We start from the raw sequence: 22,927 nt of genomic DNA, 5'->3' as shown, positions 1-22,927 counted from the left end.
TTTCTTGTCGTCTTTTCATGGGGATTAGATTTTCAAAGATACGTTCAGAAATAATCGATTTTTAATTATCAAATTAAGATATCGTCGGCGCAAATTAAAAATAATGTATGTAATTCGTTTAAAGGAGAGAATATATATTTTTTTTCGTTGTCAATATATGTTCTCATATTTAACCATCAATATGTTTATTAGAAAAAAAAACAAGAAACAAATAATTTTTAATTTTATTTTCCTTATCTTTGCTAACAATTTCTACTTTAGTAAAAAAATATAAAAAACCGTTGTAATTAGCAAGTACATATTTTTAGCAATAAATTAGCATTGTGAATTCAAAATAATTACAATATTAATGCTAATTATGGCATCACTCGTTTTTGTATATGAAGGCGAATGGAGACTAATCAGAAATCAATCTCGAGTTGACCACTGTAGTGTACTGACGCGCACGTAGCCGCTAATTTTACGGCTTGTAATAAAATTATTTCAAATCGGAAGTGTTTAAGTGTACTGATTTTTATTGTTAGTGAAAAGTACTCACACGTGTGGTTTTCCGCTCCACACAGGTTGAAAGGTGTCACGCACGTGAATTAGAAGTGAAGGTGAGTTAAGTTCACAATAATTTGGTAGGAAAATGCATTTTGCATTAATGGGAAATTTCTTTGGAAACGATTTTCAGTCAAGTATGTTGTTTATTATAGTTACAAATCGTTATTAGCGTTTTTTGGTTTTTTAAATTTTCATTCCGATAAACTTTTAACTGATAATTTGTCATTGGGTGCTCGGACATAAGTATTATTTAAAATCGTATAAGAGAGTACAGACACAATATTGCACGCATATAAAAAATAACATTAATAATTGAGGTTTTGATGTGTTAAAAAGAAGAATAGTTTTTAAAAACTGGAACTAAAACAAGATAAAATAGTTTAAAATAATTTAAAGCTATAAAATACCATTTAATATCTATTATGCTTTGCTGTGTTTTTATTTAATTTTTTTTTATTTAAAAGAAATATTTGCGTTCTTATGATTTACCCAAATATTTAATTTTGAGGGCCATTTTCAACGAGTTGCAAATAACTCACCATTAGAAAATGGGAATCAAGTTGGGGTAGAGTAAGATTCGAACCAGAGTCCGAGACACTAACCACCGGACCACAACCAGATTCATTTGTCAAATAAAATAATAATTGTCAAAATAATTTCATTTGTCAAAAAAATGCTATTTTCAAGTCTTATTTAGTGTAGGTGCCAAACTAAATTAAATTATATGGCCTAGACAAATATTACACAGTCAGCATTGAAATTAGTACTTCAAATTTAAAATCCAGCTTGGCAGGTAATAAAATACTAAATATGTATATTTTAAATTCCTCATCCCTTCTACATGCATCCCCGTCCTAATCCCATCCCATTTACAAGTATATACCTGTATTATATAATACAATATATTTTATTATATTCCTTTTCTAACATTGTACAATTGGTTTCACCTGATATTGGTGAATATACAATATTTAGTATTAAACTGTAAATAGATATAATTTTTTTATACACAACACAGACATAGTTTACCGTAAAAACGGCTCCTGCGATGGTAGCCGAAATGTCGGAAAGAATTCTATCAACGCGGGATCACACAAAATTACCCAAAATTATACGGACGAGTACTATTGTATAAATAATATTTAAATTTCCAAATTTAACCTAACTTCACATGACAAAACAAATAAAAAAATTAAACAATTATAATTATCGTTGAATTTAAATTGAAGAAGCTAAGTGACGTTCAGCCCTTTCGTTAAACGTTACTTTCAATATTTTGGTAAAGCGTCCGTTTATTTAATGCCGGCATTTAATGAACAGCCTAGCCGTCCCATTGAGTGGCTGACTGGCGTGACACAGTTATATATTTATGTCCCGATTTGTTACAAATAAAATCCGTGTTAAGTCGAGACTTGCGAATGATAATAAAATACGCGGTGAGAAGTCATTATTGACCGTCAATATACGCCAACAGTGAATAGTGGTATTAGTTGACAGCGAGGACATCACATTTATTTTTTAATCACACTCGCTGGTTTCAACAATGGAGAAAAAACAAACAGAAATGATCACGTACAAGTATGGCATAGATAATATGTGTAGGTAAATATCGCACATTCGATGAAATAAAGTCAGAACTAAAAAACAGAATTTCCAGGATGGCCAACAAACTAAAATAACAAGTTTTCACCCTTTAAAGCAATACCGATTTGTCATGTCTATTCAAATTTGTCTGAAAATGCCATAATATTTTTAAAAGAAAATAGTAAAAATATGACACTGACTGCAAAAATTCACTTGAAACGGTAGCTCCGATGCGGCGAGAAGAATAATTATTTTTCCACTAGGAATTTTCCCGAGGAAGTGCTGTTTTTTTCTGGATAAAAAAGAGCCCTATTTCATTTCTCAGCTCTGGCTATCCCTATGCGAAAACACACGTCAATCGGTCGCTCCGTTGCGACGGGAAGGAAACACAAACAAACAGACAAACACACTTTCGCATTTACAATATTATAGTATATAATATATATTTATGTGTGGGGGTTGCATTAATTTTTACCTTGCTTATAATATACAAGGTTTATATTTGAAAAGAGTATTTTTCTGCAATTATATTACTTTTAATTAATTGCTAACTGTTGGGATCAGGAAGGATATACGAAAGTGGGCCAATCAGGAACTTCTCAGCATTTGCTTATGTAGAGAGGAAACCACTTAAAACTCTTCAGGAGAAGCCGGTCTGTTGACTACTGTCAACAGGCTTTCCGTTCCAATAAAAGAGTGTTCGGCATTTTTTTTCCTACTTTGGTTTATTTTACCAATTGCCTGCACTATATTGACCATGTATGATACTACCTCTCGTGTGAGTTCTTTGTGAACGATCACCGATGAGATGTCGCATAGTTCTTCACCCAGGCGTCTGCATCTGCCTCCAGCTGTTGTCTCTGAAAGTTGAAAAAGGGGCAATGCATCAACAATATGTAGTTATATTAATTAGATGTAATAAATTGTAAAAATATTACAACTAAAAAAATCGGATTGTGGTTCCGTGGCTAGCTCTGAGGACTCACGGGTCAGAGGCTCGAGGCTCGAACCCCACTCTACCCCAACTTTTAATTCTTTAATAGTGAGTTATTTAAAACTCGTTAAAAATGGCCCCAAAATTGAAATATTTGAGTAAATCATAAAAAAACAATTACCTATTTAAAAAAAAAAAAAAACAAAACGCCAGCATGGCATGTACATAATAATATATATGGTCGGATTAGTGCAATAAGTCACTTATAAAAAGTCGTTTATTGATTGATTTTATTTATTCAAAATTTCAAGTACAAAGATCAATAACTTTGGCGGACTTATTGCTAAAAGCAATGTCTTCCAGCCAATCAAAAAACAGACTGGTCAAAAGAAGAGTTGGTCAAAAATTTGTACTAAAACACGAAAATATATACATAAAAAACCTAATTAATTAAAAATAAAACCGGTTTTATATTGAGAGATATAGATGTTTTAACATGGTCAGAATGGTGAATGTTACACAGTGTGTACAGTGGGCACTTAAACCAGCTAATGATAACCATTAGCCCTGTAAATGCCTAGACTTCCATATTCTAACTAAACTATGTTCAAAATATTATTATACTATAATTGTCCAGAGAGACTGTCAGTGCCCTGTCGGTTAGTTGCTTCTATCGAAAAATGAGCTAATATTTATTGTTGTAAAACTTTCTTTGCTGTAAGAACACATCAACGGAGTTGTCTTTGGGGCACTTCATTGTAAAGGCAGAACATTCTTGGTATTGGTGAAAAGAAGCCAGCGTTGGTTTTGTTTCTTCAGCAGCTAAGTTGAAAACAGCGATTTGTAGGACAGGAATTGTTCCGATACGTTGTTACAGAGATAGACGGTAGGTTTTCTCCGCGGGACAATGATAACCCTCCACCACCGCGCGCGACCGTATTTTCCTCGCGTAAACGCGTACGGATAGGACAGTAAGATAATAGCCATTTGCTTTGCGCGTGTGTGCCGCTTCCGCGCATTTCTTCTGCCCAAAATGTTGTCAGAAAAAGTACCGTTTGATTATTTAGTTCGTTCTTTAACAATTCCAATACACCTCAGTATAAAATAAATAATATTTTCGTAAACTCGCTGGTAATAAACGCCGTCGTGTATTCTTTTTCGCTGCGCCACGCCCTGTCGTGCGTGTTCGAGGCTGTTCACGTAGCTGGGACAAGACAATATTGTCCTATCTATTGTATTGTCGTCGTTTAAACGGTACTTTAGTGCGATTTGAAACATTGATGTCGATTTGATATAGAATAAAAGTATCTTGAGCATACATCTTGATGGATATGTAAGAATATTAATGAAGCCGCGTTGCTTTCGATATAAAATTTCTCTATATTAATTTAACTATAAAGTAAATACTAACCTCCTCAATAAAATACAAACAAACGGGGGATTAAGAACACTCAGACATCGGGACACATTTAAACTGCCTTTGTTTTCAAATAATGCTACATACCACACACCTATGGCCCGCATGTGTCGGGAATATATTTATTACTGCCAAAATAATAAAATTGTCATTTTTCATGATACTCTCCCAGCTTTCGCGAATAATCTCTTTGGAATAAATCTTATTTGATAAGTACACACGTACAACTTTTTTTTATTGCACTGTATCCTGTATTAAAATTTTTAAAAAAAATGTATCTTTATAAATAAATCTGTTTTGTGTAATTCTATAATTGAAGATATATTTGCATGTCAAATTGTATCGACGAATACTTTCAAATTGTATGTTTTCTAGTACCTATGTATCTTTGTTGAATTACCTAATAAAATAAAATAAGATAAAATAAAAAAAATATATAAATAATAATAAAATAAGATAAAAAATTCTAAGCTGCAATAGAAATATGAGAATGTTCTTATTCTATCCTTATTTTTAGTTACATAATAATTATCATTTCCCTATTCGTACCTAGTAGTGCATAGGGCACTGCATTAATACACCAATTGAATTTAATTGGAAAAAAATATCGAATCCCACTTGAACATGATCATAATACCAGAGATAAGAAACAAATCAGACTCCTATTTAGAAAAATTAGAAAAGCAGTCTCCTATTTATAAAAAAGCAGTCACGGAGATTGGGAAAAACATTTATAAGGAAAAAATAAAATTCAAACGTTAAAATTAATATACAAAGTTAAGACATTTATTATGTGTTTTTAATTGAATATAAATATAAACGACGTTATCATAAATATACATAAATGTCTATATTTATATTATTTTTTAAATTTTATATTTTTTATTTTATTGAAATAAACGGTGCTTAGTGCCTTTTAGATATTAGTTGCATATACAATAAAATACATACATGTAAGTGGAATTATAGGAAAAATAAAGCATATAAAACAATTTATTATAAAACAGTTATTTGCAAATTAAGTTAAGAGTCAAAAAAAAGATACGCAGTTTCAAAATTATATTACCAGTTATAAAAATTAAATATTTGGTAATAGAAATATTTTGAACCTTTAAAAAAAAACTATGAGAGTAACACATATTAATAAAGAAAAATTAAAACAATTTTGAATAACACTAAACGATACTTTTTTTTATTTTTAAATTACGTGTTTTATTATGTCTTCTCTTCTTCTTCGTGTTTTAATGGCGTTTTCACAGTATTATTATTTAAAACTACTACTTAGGTAATTAGTATAAATAAAAGTACATATAAATACATACTGATAAAAAAAATATTCGGGGAAATGTTTTGTACTTTTAAATAAAATCAAGAAAAGATAAGAAAAAAAAAACATTAATAAAGAAATTTAAACAATTTTGAAGAATACTAAATGATAAAAAAAATGTTATCTAGAACTATTAAGTACTAGCTTCTCCTACCCATATAGTATATTAGAACATGTGAATGTGTGCCTTACTTCAAGATTTAAAATAAAATAAATAAAATTATTGTCATTTTACGAAACATCATATTGTTCTTATGCTAATTAACGTTAGCGAATTTTTTTATTGTTGACCACACACGAGGCAAGTTTGTCAAAGAAATGTCGGGAAACCCCGTTTTGCAATAAAACGAATTAGTATTAAATGTTTCTTAACAAAAGGCGTACGTACGTAAAAAAGTTATTATATTATTTATGGACATAAGTCAGTAAGTACTTTCAAGCGATGACAGAGGCAGATCAGGACTTATTTTTATATTTTTCAGTTTCAAAACAAACCAAATTATCAAAAAAAAATGACGTAAAATTTATGAAGAATAAATACAATATACCTTTGGTTGGTATCTTTAATTACAATTTTGTGACCATGAAAAAACAACTAAAAAATCACATAATTGTGAATTCAAAAATCTTGAATCTCTTTTGAAATACATGGATTCATATTATATTTTCGTTATTATAATTATTCATCATTCCATTATTTGCTTTCCATGTGCATAGGGCACTGAATTGATATAATAACCGCATCGTATTATTTTGTTGCGTGAATGTAAGATGATCAGTCTTACGCTTCTAATATTCTAGTGTCAAAACAGCCATTTCAATAAATATTTCAACTCGACCATATCGGGAATCGAATCCGAATTTTTTTGCATGGTAGGCGCCATTTGACCACCGACGGAAAATTTTAATAGTATAACTAACGAAGTTGTAATTTTTATTAAAATATATTAAAACAGAGGACATTTTTGAGAGGGAAAGTGTTTTTGATTTTTTTATTTAGTATATTGGATTATGTTTGTAGCTACTAATATCTGTTTGAATACTTTTTAAAAGTATTTCGTTATTTCTTTTTTAAATTTTTATTCTTTATTTATTTTGTCATTCTTGTAAATTCTAAACTTCATTTTTTCAGGGGTAGTAGAGTAGAGTATTTAAGTAATAATTTTATTTTTAATTTTTATTATGGATTGTTTAAAGGATGGCAAGCGAATGTATGATTTGTATCATATATTTGCTTGCTATCGTATTTCAGTTTTTATGTACATATTATTACTTGTTACTTTATTACTATTTGTTGCCATACTATTTGTTGTTAACATACCTATGTGTAAATATTTTTCTGTCCCAAAATGAGTTTGTTGTAACTCCTGGGAGTACAAAAAAAATAATTTTGTATGATTTAATAAAAAAAAAATAAAAAAAATGCATAAGTTTTACACACTAAAGTTAGCGCTACCAAAATATCATTACCTATTTACTATTTGTGGATTTACGAGTTTTACAAGTAACTGTGACCATACGTAATTTTTGTTTTTTTTTTTTATTTAAAAAAAAAATGTTTACAAAATTAGTATGAAATTAAAAATGTTTTGTAGATACATAATAAATTATAACGTTTGTACCTCTCTAATAGAGTGAAAACTCGTGTTTACAGAGGGAGTTCGTTTTACATTCATTTTAATATTTATTTGTATATTACGTATAGTACATACACACATATATATTATGTTTGATTTAAATTTCATTTTAACTATCTGAAACAGATTCCTTGAAATTAGATTAAAATGTTTTAATATTTGCTATTGATTTTAAGATTTCTGGAAGATTATTTCAGTTTTTTTCCCAACATATGAATAATGATTTAAAGCTGCAGTTGTATTGCATCTGTGTAAAGTTAAATTATTTGGAAATCTAGGATTTCGAAAATTTGGGAAATTAGTGTATTTTTTTTCTTTGAAAGTTTGTGTAATAGAATAGATGTTTATATAAAATGTTATTTTTTAAAATTTTATTGCTTATCCAAAAAGTAAATATCCAAAAAATGTAAATCAATTTGAAATGAATAAATATAATTTAATAAAGCAGTTGACTAAATAAAGTATTACACAATTCTTTTGAAATAAATCATATACCTACATATCGCTAGCCCAGAGCAACAGTGAAATATCCCCGAAGAACGTATTGCGAGATAATCGGGCTTTGTGTGCAAAGGGTCTTCGTGAGATCTCGCTCTAGTATAATTATTGAGAACATACAAACTGATCTCCATCAGAATATTTGGATTATAATATAAGCGAGCGAAAGGCGAGCGAGAGAGATCGGCCATGTAATACGTCAAGAAGGCCTCCTGCATGTCATAATGGAGGGGATGACCGAGGGGACAAATTCTAGGGGACGCCCACGCCGAGAGTACCTGGAGGACCTATTAGAGGACGTGCGCTGCTCATCATATGTTGACTTTAAAAGAGCCGCACAAGACAGGGAGGAATGGAAGAGAAGAATGAAAGTAATTGCTGCCACCCAATCCCAGGATTGACACCAGAGAAGAAGAATATATAACTTTAGAAATCAGCCTATAGAAATGTTTCCTAAGAAAAAAATGACGACAAGATTCAAGGATGTTGTAATCCAGCATTCCCACTAGAAATAATGATGGGTACAAGAATGGATAAATATTATTTTCTTTAAGATATAAGAATCGCAAAAATCGCTTTTGAATCTTTTATATTTCAAAGATGTGGTTTGATTCAAAAGAGTCTTAAATTATGGAACAGTTTTCTAGTACGCTGCGAACTAGTGTATCACTTCTTCTTCTTCTTCTTCTTCAGCCTTCTGTCCACCACTGCTGGATATGGGACTCTTTCATATTATTCTTTCTTGAGGTCTTCTGACGCCTCGCTTATTCTCCCAAGGTCTCCACGTTAAAATATTAGGGGTCCATCTTGTGGAGTCTTGACCCGCAACATGTCCTGCCCATTGCTACTTCAGTTTTACCACGCGATCCATAATTTATTTATTTAATTTACTTTATTAACATAAACGGCAAATCTGCCTTTTACAAACGTTTATAATACTACATATTTGGCTTAGTATTTTATTTTTATTTTTAAAACATAAATTTCCTTATACCCAAGATTTATATAAAAAAAATTAAACCTAAAAATTACACAAGATTTAAATTTATAAAATTAACCTAAAAATTATACAGCATATTCAGTAGGAAGTTTCAATAATAAAACATTCTACAGTAATACAACAAGAAAATCATATGTACTGTTTCATACAGCTGGGCAAAGTGAACAATAAATTGTGTATATTATGAAATGCATAAATAAATAAATATAATTACCATTCACCATCTTTGAAAAAGTTCAAAAGGTTTGTTCTATAGGAACAATACCCTACACTAAATACATCGGATACGTGGGAATAACTATTGCTGAGGTCATGAAGTCTGTTTAATACGGCATTACAAGTATACACTGTCCGTGAATTGTTGCTACAAAACGGTGGCACCTGTCTAGTCATTCTTCCAGGCACACTGAAGTTGATGAGAGATAATAGTTCGGGGCAATAATAATATCCATTATTTTGGTTCTGTTCCTAATTTACGCATTTCTTATTCTGTCTCTTAGGTTTATACCAAGCATGGATCTATCCATAGATCGCTGTGTGCATTTGAGCTTTTCTACATTTCTTTTTGTGAGGGCCATGGTCTGTAATGTATGTGTAGTCACTGGCAGTATAAAAAAAAAATATTTATAAAGGGTCTGACTGAATTAAATTATTTGAAGAAGAGATTGTAAGATGAATATTGTATTTTCACATGGGTTATCTATATATTTTTCAAAAATTTGCATGTGTATTTAAAAATCGGAATTTCGGATTTATCTCACTGTTGCTTTGGGCTAGCGATATATTATGCAGAATAAAATTCGTTATTACTTAGCGATTTAGCGAATGTAAATAACACGGTTTAAAATCCGGCTCTGTCTGGCTTCAGTTAATCTAGACATGAGAAAAAAAAGTTTGGGAATTTCCAGCCAGTAAAACCAAAACCAATTCATCTCGTTTCAGAAGATTGTAGAAATCCCAATACACAGTTCGTTAGCTTTAGTTTCATTTTTTGTTCCAAGTAATTAACTTTTTGGAAACACATCACTCAACGTGGGTGGCATGAAGCGTGCATTTAATGACCCGGGCATTTGAATCATAATAAAAATATATAAATATAACCAATATTTCAACCACAAACCGACGACTTTCGTCCAAACATAGCGTAGCTCTCTTGTTTTTTCATAACATCAATTACACTATTAATTTCCCGTTGTCCTTAACACGGTTTGTCATGCTTCATATCTTGTCATCGTTACTTCATCGTAAAGGATGGTTCACACTGAGTATTCATTGACTCAAAACAAACAAACCGTGGGGTAAAAAACGAATACGATTGGTCAATTCAACCTAATTAAGTGTTGTGGGTAATGCTAAAGGTCGCAATAATGTTCTAAATGAAAATCATCATGTTTGATTGCACGTGTTAATAGTAATTTGACGTTTTTTAAGGTGTAAGTGTTAAGTAAATAACAGCATTTATCGATACTATTCCTGGCCGATTACCTTTCGTTCCCATCCTTCCTTTGACCCATCCTCATGGTATCTACCTAACATCAAGATAGAAGATATTCAAAATAAGAAGATTCGGATTTAGAACAAAAACAAAACAATATTTTTGACTATACATAAAATCGGATAAAAAGTGATTGGAATCGTCGCGCGTCGTAGAAAACATTGTTATATTTTATAGTTCATTTTGTGATCCAGTGCCAGAAATTGAAGAACATTCAGACCATATTAAAGGTAGGTATCCATTCCATATTCCCATCCTTTCTCAAATATTTCCCAACTCACAAAACTGAATGAAATTCGATTTTCATTTACAGTCCGCCCATTCGTTAACAGTAAGCGCATGCAAAAAATAAAAATTCCCAAATTAATCGCTCTCTAGGGGGTAGAGGTGATTCAGAATAACACCCCTGAAAAGATAAATCGGCCCCGTGGTGTAATGGCCTGCGCGTTTGCCTACCATGCGAGAGGTCTCGGGTTCGATTCCCGATATGGTTGATATGAAATATTAATTTAAAAGAGTGTTTTTATACTAGAATATTTCATAGTCCCTTGACTGGTATCTGAAGCCTAAGACTGGTCGTCTTGCCTTCATGTAACAAAAATGATCATTATACGCAGCGATTGGTGTACCAGTGCAGTGCCCTATGCACCATTAGGTTCGGAAAAGAAATGATGGTGATGATAGTGAGATAAAAGAATAAAAAAATATTTCAACAGAGAGGGAAATATTTTTGAGAAGAGGATTTGGAAGTCAAGTCGTTTACAGAGCTTATGACATGTCACTTTAAGTGGCCACTTTACAGTTTACGAACTATGTTAAATTCAACATTCGGCCTATCTTTAAACATCCACATTTCCTCAATTCTTCCGTCGTGAGATTCATTTGTCTGAATTATTTCACCTACTAAGCACTAAATACCTTTATTTTTTTATACTTCTTTTATACCAGTCAGTTAAATCAACAATATTTTGAGAATGTAAAAATGTTTGTAGACGAGGCTGGATTTCGCTCCCGAGGGAGTTGTTAATATATAAATTTAGTGCATCATAGAGGAAAGCCATTTTACACATTATGTAAAGTGGCCACTTAAAGCAGCCAATGACAGATCATAAGCCCTGTAAATGCATAGACTTCCATATTCCATTCTCAAAAATGTTTTCCCTCTCTGTTGCAATAAATGTTTATCTTAGTGACTCCCCAGGGAGTGAATGAATAAGTTCAGTGGGATTAAAAAAAAAAAAATATTTGTCAATAGACTATGCCAAATTAAAAAAAAAATGTGTATCGTATTATCAGTGCTTTTGGGTTTTTGTTCAACGTGTATATCGATAACTGCATAAAAGAACTGAAAGGCTTAAGAATGGGAGCAAAATGGGTGATTTAAATGTCAATTCTCTTTTGTATGCTGATGATGCCGTGCCTCTTGCTAACAACAAAGAGGAACTGCAATTCTTGGTAACAAAGGTCTACGATGTATGCAAGGGAAAGCTAGGGTTTCCTAGGATAGCGGTGCCCGTATCTTAACGGCCGTAGTGAACGGTGATGCGGTGGACAGCCGTCGTAGTGGTGACTAGAGAGTGGTTTTATTTTTTAACGATGTTATCAACACCATTTTTATAGGTAACCACTCTTTAGTCACCGTTACGACGGCTGTCAACCGCATTTATGTTCACTACGGCCGTTAAAATACGGGCACCGCTGTCCTAGGAAACCCTAGCTGAAGAGATTTGATGATGAATGTCGATAAATCTAATGTGATGGTTTTTGAAAGAAATGAAAGTATGATTCAATGTGAAATCGTTGTGAATGGAGATATACTAAAACAAGAAGATGAATTTGTGTATCTGGGAAGTATGTCTACTCGGGATGGAATGACTGAGAAAGATATTGAAAGGAGGGTGAGTACCGGGAACAGAGTGAACGGTGCACTTAAATCAACCAAATGTTTGTCGCAAGAGGCAAAATTAGCAGTTCACAATAGGGTCCTGGTCCCGACCCTGTATGGGAGCGAAGCATGGACTTGGAAAAACAGGGATGAAAGTAGGCTGAATGCTGTCGAAATGCGATCTCTCAGGCGAATGCGTGGTAAAACTATATACGATAGATGCACAAATGTTAAGATCCGTACATTATGTAAGGCTGAGATAAGCATTATCGACAAAATTAAGAAATAAGCTCTGCCCTGGTTTAGACATGTAGAGCAAATGGACAGCGAAAGAACGACTAAGAATATTTACAATGCGAATGTTGATGGATGCAGAAATAGAGGAAGACCGAGAAAGACATGGCATGACCAAATTCAACAAATACTTGAAGATAGACATGTCAAAAGTCCGAATAATCGGCGCGCATGCAAATGTAGAGGAAGCGAGATCTGTATGCAAATATAGTCATGTGGCGTTTTATCTTCTCTGCCTCCCCTTATGGCGTGATGGTTTGTTGTTGTTGTTGTGTTTTTGGAATTACTCCGCGTTTGACGTTGTCTCAAGTTCTCTTCCGCTTTTTCTCGGTCAGGTCGGTCGATTGGTCCGTTGACTTACCTTAAACTAGAAATCTTTTACAACTCTGATATTATTGGTTGATTTACGAAAACTGGTGACGTCGTTCGAAGTATTTAGTTTTTATTTTGGATTATTTTTTCTTACATTTTCAAGAAACTGCGGTAAACTCCAACTTTTACCGCGCGTAAGAAAACATTTTTCATATCAAATTCCCCCCTCATTCCAGTCTTGTCTACAAATATTTAGACATACTCAAAATCAATATGTTAGATAAATGAATAATTAAATACGTTTATTTGTGAAATGATATTCGTTGTCAACAAGAAATAGATTGTTAGTTTTTGAGGCTTCAGAAGATATTTCTTAAGAGTTGAGTAAGCTATTAACTTTTGCAAAGGTCGGTGATCGTTAAATTATGCGTTGCTTTGAACAAATTGAGACGAAACTGTATAAACAATGCCGCGACCTTACACAATACCATAAGTCACTTGCGTTGTTTTATAAACACAATGAGGTCTTTTCTTATAAACCTGGCATAAAGTTACGTCGAGGCACAGTGGTAGAATAAGAATGCGGATTTGCGGATTTTTTTCACATTCAGGCTCGGAAAGGTTAATGAAATTTGTGGTGGGCGAAATCCAGTACTTGTTTTCAATTATTATCCCATCCACTATCGAAAAGGTTTTTACAGTAGCTCAGTTTAAATCACACCCAAAGGAACATTTCCTTTCTCGTCCTAAATTTCTCATATTTTCATATCTTTATTTCCTTTTTTTCATTGAAGACTAGTATCGATATTAATAAGTTTACATTATTATTTATAACACTCTAGATATTTCAATAATACTTTAAAGTTTTAATTAAATTTCTCTACTGAAATTTTCATTAATGCTAATACTGCTTTAATAAAATTTTATTTACTACCTTTGGTTTAAAATCTTTTCTTAGTATTGCTTTTTCAAATTTAAAAGATTACTTGATATACTTGCTATTCTTTCTTTTTTCTCTGCTGCGCTTAACATTTTATGCTTTTGAGCTACTTTTAATTACGTTTAGAATTGCTTTTAAAAATAATATATTGCTTTTCTTACTGCTAGGGTTGTTTTAAAAATAAGTTTCTCATTTTTTTTTCAGGTTTAAGGCATTTTTTACTTGAACTGAAAAATACATCATTGGAAAGCTTAATTTCTTAAATATTTTTCAACATAATCACCAGATTTTTCAACGCATTTTTGTTGACGACTAATCCACTTTTGGAATCCAGCTTCAATGAAGTCCGCCGCCAGTCCGTGGAGGAATTTGGTGATTATGTTGAAAAATAGTTAAGAAATTAAGCTTTCCAATGATGTATTTTTCAGTTCAAATAAAAAATGCCTTAAACCTGAAAAAGAAATGAAAACCTTATTTTTTACACAACCCTCGTATAATATGTCATTATTTTTATTAACTTAAATTTATTGTCTTTTATTTCTTTTAAAGTTCCTTCTCATCATTTCTTTTTTTAATCCCTTAAAATATGTATGTGTATACATGTTTTTCTTTTTTGAAGAAGTTTTTTTTTGGCATTTAAGCATGTTTTTTATTCTTATTTATTCTTAATAATTAATACCTAATTAGTTCTTACCTTTTGATTACTTTTACTAAGTTTTTTCTTCATTTTCAATATTATTCCATTCATGTAAATACTAACTACAAACTTTTTTACTTTGATTTTAATTTTTAAACTACTTTCATTTATGTTTTTTTCCTTTCATTTTAGTACTTGAAAAAATAAAAATAGTTAATTGATAAACTAAGATATAATGATAATATAATATGGAAACTCTACTGGTCAACTAGACTTAAGTCAAACTTTGAATACTATAAAACTATGTTATTGTACTGTATGTTTCCTGAATAAAAGAAAAAAAATACTACTGCAATTCGCACATTGTATGATACACCAGTTCGTAGCATACTGTTCCATAATTTGGGGCTCTTCTAAATCGAACCATATCTTTGAAATAGAGAATGTTCACAATCTATTTTGCGATTCTTGTATCTCAAAGAAAATAATTTTTATCCATTCTTATACCCATCATTATTTTTAGCGGGGATACTGGATTACAACATCCTTGAATCTCGTCGTCAATTTTTTCTTGAGAAACATTTCTATAAGCTGATTTCCAGAAGTATATATTATAATCAAAATATACTTAACGAGATCAGTGTGTATGTTCTCAATAATTATACTATAGTCCTTAAAATATGGCTTGATTAGAATGACAGCTGTCAAACTAATTTTATTATTTTATTTATTTATAATTTGCTAAATAATCGGATTGATTGTGCCGATTTGCTGTCTGAAATAAACTTTAATACTCCTATTCGTCGCACTCGACATACTGTATTACTGAGCTACAACAAATGTAACACCAGAGCAGCTCAAAATTCGCTCTTAGGAAGAGCAGTTTGTAATTTTTCTAAAATTGAGAAGATGTACAATTTAGACATCTTTAACGACTCAGCTCTCTGCTACAAACGGAAACTGAGTCTTATAGACTTTAATGTTTAGTATCACTAATATTATTATTGTTATTATTGGAGCACATAAGGGAATTTGCTTATGTGTGCCCTACTTCAAAGTTTAAAGTTACACAAATTCTTCTTACATCTTGTTGTATTGTTAGATAGTTATTTCATATATTGTGTTGTGTACGTAATTGGTGCTGTGTTAGGTTTAGTTTTTGTTTGTAATATTGTCTAGATTTATATTAACATAGCACTGTGTGCACAACATTAAATTTAAACAAATAAACAAATAAACAAATTAGTGATGGGAAATTACTGATCACTGATCAAATCGATTTTATCAGTTATTTCATGCAGTCATGAAACTCTTTTTCCGAAAATTGATATAAAAAACGCAAAAACAAGCCTATTATAGTGTGTTTAACACAATTATTCACCAAAAATGAGACATTTATACATTTTTCACGAACAACATCAAATGAATTATTTTTTTATTCGATCAATTTACATTAATCAATTTGTCCCATCTCTAACGTTTTTGCAAAATGATGTAACCTTGTAAGAACGTCGTTAATAATGAGGTTTATTTTAGTTTTCTTTTAGTTTTAAAGCTGATTTTATATGTTAATTTTGATTTATGTTTCAAGCATTGAATAAAAAAAAAATAACACGCCAGATACAAATAATTTTTCGTGTGTCAATATACATAACTCCTTTGACGTTACTACAAAGTTATGTCGTCACTTTTTCTGACAACTGTCATTCTAATCATGTTACATTTTAAGGATTATAGAGCGAGATCTCACGCAGCGTTTTACGCATCCAGTAGCTCAATCACAAATAACTATTGACGTGCTAATAAGCGACGTAATAACAATTTCTCACCATGGTTGTTTATCGTATTCGCGATCACAATGGTACATCCATAAACACCTTATAGTAAATATCAAAAAATTTATGTTTCGCGACGTCAATCCTGCTGCGCAATCACATATTTGAATTTACCGGTGTAAATATGGAAAAATCTTAAAAAACTGCTTTTTTTATTTATTTATTTATTATGTATTATGCTATTTATTACATTTAGCTGGCGGTTGGCAAGCCAAATGTCAAGAAAAGCAGTCACCATTGTTTGTAATTTATTTTATTTTTTTTGTATTAGATACTCTTTACTATTTTGCAAATGCAATATATTGTTTTTTTTTTTTATAATGGCAATGAACTTTATTTATTTACGAGGAAAACAAAAAACTAATCGACACGAGCGTTGACTTAGAGATTACACACGCGTTGACTCATGACTGCGATAACTTAAGCATGTTCATTATTGTTCATTGTGATCGCTTAAATGCTTAGTATGTTTTTAAGCATGTCGATAGTTATTTGTGATTGAGCTACAGAAGCTGTACGAATGCAAGTCAGAATTAACCCATCCGTATGGCAATTCGCTTGCTGAATAAGGCTTCTACGAATAATATAAACCTATTTTCTGTTCATTTCAGTAGTTTAGCAGCTATCTGCTTTCTATTTGTAAAATTCTATATTATATTTACAGTCTGCATAACGTGATGGGTTTTTCAAATAAATAAATACTGTACACACGTTGCTAGTTATATTTTTGTATCTGTTTTTTCTCGGATACGTTTTGAAACTAAAATTATATTAATAACACCTTTTATTTTATTGGTAGGCTGGAGGAAATGTCGATTTGGCAATAAGTCCATCAATGTAAAAATTACAAATACGTATGTACAAAAAGAAAAATAAAAAAAATTGAACAAACCCAAAATATTGTTGATTATTCGAATTTTTATACAAATATATTTTTTGTTCTTTGTTATGTGTCACAAAAATACTACTCGGATTTGTAAGTGATCGCATTGTGAAATTTCACAGGACATAAAAATGTTAGCTTAGCTAAATTAATAATAAAAAAAATCATCCATCTACGTATTAAAAAATGTTTCCTTACTTGCATATTACTGACACACGTTGTTAGCACGTCCTAGCTTCCTAGAGTTCTAATTGGTATATTTACATAGGTACTATCGATTTATTTTCTACCTTCGTAGGTTTAATGGCGTCTACTGTTGTACTATGCTTTTCTAAGGCGCGGATCGAAAAGTTTTGCTTACACTAGTAACACAAGTTCAGTGAAGTACGAGAATGTGTATCCAACACCATTTTAGTAATAAATATTTTAGTTTTATTCCAAGGTCAGTTTTATGTTTGAATATTGTTAATATTATAAAAAGCGTTTAACTTCATATCTTTTATATTTTGTTCAGACTTTGTTGACAATAGATAGAAATATCAATAACCTTCCAAAGATTTTAAAATACATACTATATATTGATTGATTTGGTGTTTATTTTGTAGAACTCCATATTTAAACATATAATATAATAAATCAAACACTGATTTGAGTCTACTGAACACTTTATTTTATTTTTACAAATATAAAAACAAAAATTTCGTGACAATTGTTTCGCCTTGTTAGGGTATTTTCAAACGATTGTGAAGATTAGATGATTAGATTGGTGTCCTGACGAAGAGACGGGTACGTCTCGAAACCGGTAGACATAGAAATGTCAGTAAATGGCTATATACAAATATTTAATAGCATTTAGTAACCATATTTGGTTTAATTAACGCATACAATACTTTTTACCCAAGAATTAGAAGCAAAAATTGAACATAAAAATAATATAACACATTTAAAAGAAGTTTAAAACAATTGAAAAATAAATCTACTACTAGTGAAAAATAAATGTACACTACTGACTAGTCCAAATCGTTAGCGTCCACGTCGCGAATCCTGGGCAATAGGATCACACTCATATCGGTGTGATCACAGCAGATAAAGAGAGGATGAAAGGCGAGTTTCTGGCGCCTCTAAATCAGAACCAATCACCTAAGGGAAGGTAACGGGAAACTACTCTGGTCATCTTTTCCCAGGAATGACTATTGCGAGTACATCCAATAAGCAGTTGTCCTGGCTGCGGAAGTAGCGCTGGACCGAGATGCTTTCGCGGTCGTGGTCGCCAACGTCGGGGGGACCTGACAAGGCACCGCAAGAAGAAGAAGTACTAATAAATAGTCTAAATAAATAAAACATGACATAAAATCGTAACAAAGATTATTGACACTCACCATCGTATATTATACGCCAAGTACCTAAGTAGAGAAGCGATGTAGGACATTCTAATAACGAATAGTACCTATGTATAATTATATTACTATTAGGCATTGTTAAATTAATGTAAAAAATGAAAATGAAAAACTAACACATGTATGTGTCCGGAAAACACATAAACATGCATTGTGAAAGTTCAGTGTATTTTTTTGTTTGTTATTAGACTATTGACCTAGGATTTAAAAAAAAAAAAATTACATCGGTATCGTATTCTCAGCGCTATGATTTTTTTAAGTTTTGTATTTCTGAAATTACTCCGTGTGTGACGTCTCAAATTCTCTTCCGCTTCTTCTCGGTCAGGTAAGTAAACCGGAAATCTTCCACAACTCTTAATTAATTTAATTAAATTCATTAATAATTTAATAATTAATCAATTAATTAATTCGTTTTTTTAAATCTTGTATAATTTTTAGGTTTAATTTTTTTATAAATCTTGGGAAAAAAGAAGTTTATGTTTTAAAAAAAATAAAATACTAAGCGAAATATGTTAGTATTATAAATTTTTGTAAAAGGCAGATTTGCCGTTTATGTTAATAAAATAAAATTGAAATAAGACTATCTTTTCATTGGTATGAACAAGTGACGTCGTTCAAAGTAGTTTTTCATTCAAACATGTATATATTTTTTTTTCGTGCATTTTCAAGAAAGTTTGCAGTATATTTAACGCTCTAATTTTTACCTAGCTGAAGAAAACATTTTTGTATCCAATATAAGGCTGAAGTTCCTAATTATTAAAGTACCACCTTGCAATCCTAATTGTATTTAAATCTAATTTTTCGTAAATTGTAATATTTGTAAAATTGACATATTAACAGATGCTTTACTGACATTTGAAATTTTCTAATTGATTTATTTATAAGCGCCCATGAGGTTTTTACATGAATATATGCTAGCATAAAGAACAGTCCCACACTACCAGAAGCCAAACTAGAGGATGGGTCATGGCATGAATGAATGACTGAAAATTCGGGCAAAGAAATTTCAGGTTTCTGGGACCCAAAATATTATATTTATTACCCGAACATTGCAAAACCATGACCCGGATTCAATTAAATAAATTTGTAAAAAAATAGTTTCTGGGTTTAGGTAGAGAAACATCGGAAAATTTACTCAAAAACATTCTTAAATAATAAATGGTATAAATTAATATTGTATAACTGTATAATAAATTAACTAGTAGGTAGTGTTGTGATTGTTTATTTTGCATAAAAATTTCTGCCTTGAAACAGGTTGTACCTAGTTAGGCAAACTAGACATTATGATCCAGAGAAATCTATTACCTAAGTGTGTATGTAGTAGATAAAGAAATTGTTATTTTTGACAATAAACAATTATTATTATCATTATTATCATCATCGTGATTTTCTTATCTGCACCTAGTGGTGTATAGGGCACTGCATTGGCTGTCCAATTGCAGCCTTTCTAGATCATTTGTGTTATATTAAAGGAAGGTAAGGTGATCAGTGTTACACTTCGCGTGCCAATTTAGGAACGTTTCACGTTTACTCCGCCAGGAATCGAACCCCGACCTCAAGAATTGTAGAACGCGCCAACTACTACAGAACGAGACAGAGAATATCTTAACATACACAAATATTTTAAAAACACAAGAATAAACATCATATTATTCACTAAATCTACTGTTGTTTATTTTTTCGATTACAGGACTAGAATTTTGAATATCACGTAATGTAAATTCAAGTTGATAATGTAGATCCATTTATAGATAGTTAATTATGAATGCACGGCCGGTGATGCAAAGAAAAAGCTATCGTTGGATGCTAATTTAACTAAGATTGGGAGAAAAAAAAACTAAATAAAATAAAATCAGGGCCGAGTCAACGTAATGAAGGAGTTTGGTGCTACAGAAAATTTAAAATAAAAAATGGTTTCTCACACGCCGTAAAAATTAGGTAGGTACGGCGAAATTAACAAAAAATATTTTTATAAAATTGAACTTCATCACAAGTTCTTGATAAATTTCTAGTTACCGGGATGCCAACTCACCAATCATCAGAACTCTCCGACTAGAACTTGCGACGTCAAAGGCGGAGTAATTTAAAATTACTAAACTTTAAAAAATTGAATTATTTAATATTTTACGTGCGCAAACCTCTCGTGAATTTTATTTGGTTTTTATGTAGGCACGCTGTCTTTAAAATAAATTTATTTAAACGATTCGTTGATAATTCCAGTCCCTGATTTAAAAAGTCACAGTGCTATCTCTTTACGGAATATTCCGTGCGTAATATTTGTTATGACGAGAGGACTTTTCTTTGTCAGTTGAAATTGTATATTTTAAGATGTATAAATGCTTTGGTTAAATCATAATATTGTGTTTTTCCGTGAGCTGTTTAAGAATTTTTTCTTTGTTGTCCAGCAAATAAATTGTGTTTGTGAGCAATACTCTATTGTTAACTTTTGTACTGGGGCTCGCTAATTTTGGGAATTCGATACACATCTTACTGGATGAATAAAATTATACCCAGACAAAGAGCGGTATTATGCTAATATTTTTGGCAAGGTTAAAACAGTTTTTTACTTTTGACAAATCCGCTGTTTCATGACTGTCATGACATTGTTTTTGGCCTCGTGAACATGTATCAGTTCAAGTACTATCACAGTCATACCAGCATAAAAGGCAGATGATAGATGATTGTACCTAGATATTGTACATTGTACCTAATTAGATACAATATAACAGATGAAAGGCACAAGCATCAGTAATTCAAAAGAAAAATGATATACTTACTGATTTTCCGATTTAATAAGTCCAGTACAAATAAATTTAACAAATGAAGAATACAATGATATGAAGGATGAATGTCAAAAATTTTTATTTTAAGATATAACGCACATAAATTTAAAAAAATTTTGGACATTTAAATAAACTTATAATATGAAGGAACTTGCTTAATTGAAGTAGTCGATACTGTTTCAAAATATATAAAATGGTTTTTAAAACTAAATTATCGCTTTATTTCCAGTATTTAACTGGCTTCCATCCTTTATCCCCTACATGCATTTTTTTTCTTGTTCAGGTATCCTCGAACAGCCTTGGTGTCAAAACTTATTAAATAGAAATATAGATCATGTGAACTGCCGTCAGATGCCATTATTAGTTTAAAACATATGAAAATTGACATATATCCTTCAAATTGATAAATTAATATACCCGGTATTCAAAATTAAAATAAAATCGCGGACATTACGTTTTGTAAACGTAATTAATTTATGATTAAAAAAATATTTCCTGAAATAAATAACTCAATAATATTATGTTTTCATTATTTAGAGTTATGTGTTATTTTTAACTTTTTTGTATATTAATACATAACTTTTGAATTGACTTTAACCGACTTTTTATTTACATAGGTACCTATCCTCTTTGGCCCCCGAAATGTTGGCTAAAGAAAAAAAATTACCCACTGCTTAAAAGAAGTTGGAGAGCGCTGGGCTAAAAGAAATCAATAAAATATTATAATATGTAACCAGCAATGCCATACTTTTATTTATTTGTTTATTATATATACGGCCTAAGCCAATTACAACAGTTACACGAAGAAACATGTTTACAAGAAACTGAACAAAAAGAACATAAAACTATGTAGCGAAGGCAACAAAATAATGGTATACAATATATTCACAAACACAATAAACATACCAATTGAAACTTATTGTGCAAGGGTTTAAAATAGTACAATGAGTTTCCTGAAGAAATAGAAAGTCTGATAATAGTTCAAATCAAATTAAAAAATGTTCTTGATAAATGTGATGGCATCACATATATAAATATATTTTTTAAATGTTTTTTTGCACTACAACAGGCCAGAAGGCTCAATTACAGTGGTGAATTTACATCACAAAACTCCCAGGCTTGAAGAAAATCACATTTTTAATATTTGTGGTCCCACCGGGAATCGAACCCGGAACCTTCCGTGTGTGAGTCAAGCGTCTCAACCACCGCACCACGGAGAGTTTATCCAAATGTGCCGGAATCGTAAGTAGGTACCTATATTATTTAGGAGCTATTAGTTCAGTTTAGAAAAATATCAAAGTTTTTTTGTGGGAAAAAACACGTATAAAATTCAACAATATTTTGAGTTTGTTCAAATGTTTGTAGATGAAGACTGGCTTTCGGCCCCTAGGCAGTTTTTTTTATCAATTCAATTCAATTCAATTTATTTATTTTATATACGTTTATGTACATTGCAAAAATATTTCAATGCATACATAACACGAAAAAAATAATACTAAAATTTAAATACACAAAGATGGGAA

General features: G+C 31.2%; 1 protein-coding gene across 1 annotated transcript in view; it reads left to right on the top strand.

Moving 5' to 3' along the window:
* Window positions 1-404: 404 nt before the first annotated feature.
* The window catches only part of Spn28Dc (Serpin 28Dc), a 33,855-nt gene continuing 11,332 nt past the window's right edge, over window positions 405-22,927 (top strand). Inside the window, exon 1 of the mRNA XM_088233906.1 lies at window positions 405-599. The gene's annotated coding sequence lies outside the window, so the exon portion shown is untranslated. The remainder of the gene's footprint in view (window positions 600-22,927) is intronic.

This window comes from Micrasema longulum, unplaced genomic scaffold, assembly GCF_059751315.1.
Source record: "Micrasema longulum isolate JH-2025_06_02 unplaced genomic scaffold, ASM5975131v1 h1tg000083l, whole genome shotgun sequence".
In the NCBI taxonomy this organism is placed as follows: domain Eukaryota; kingdom Metazoa; phylum Arthropoda; class Insecta; order Trichoptera; family Brachycentridae; genus Micrasema; species Micrasema longulum.
This window is presented reverse-complemented; position numbering and strand designations above follow the sequence as displayed.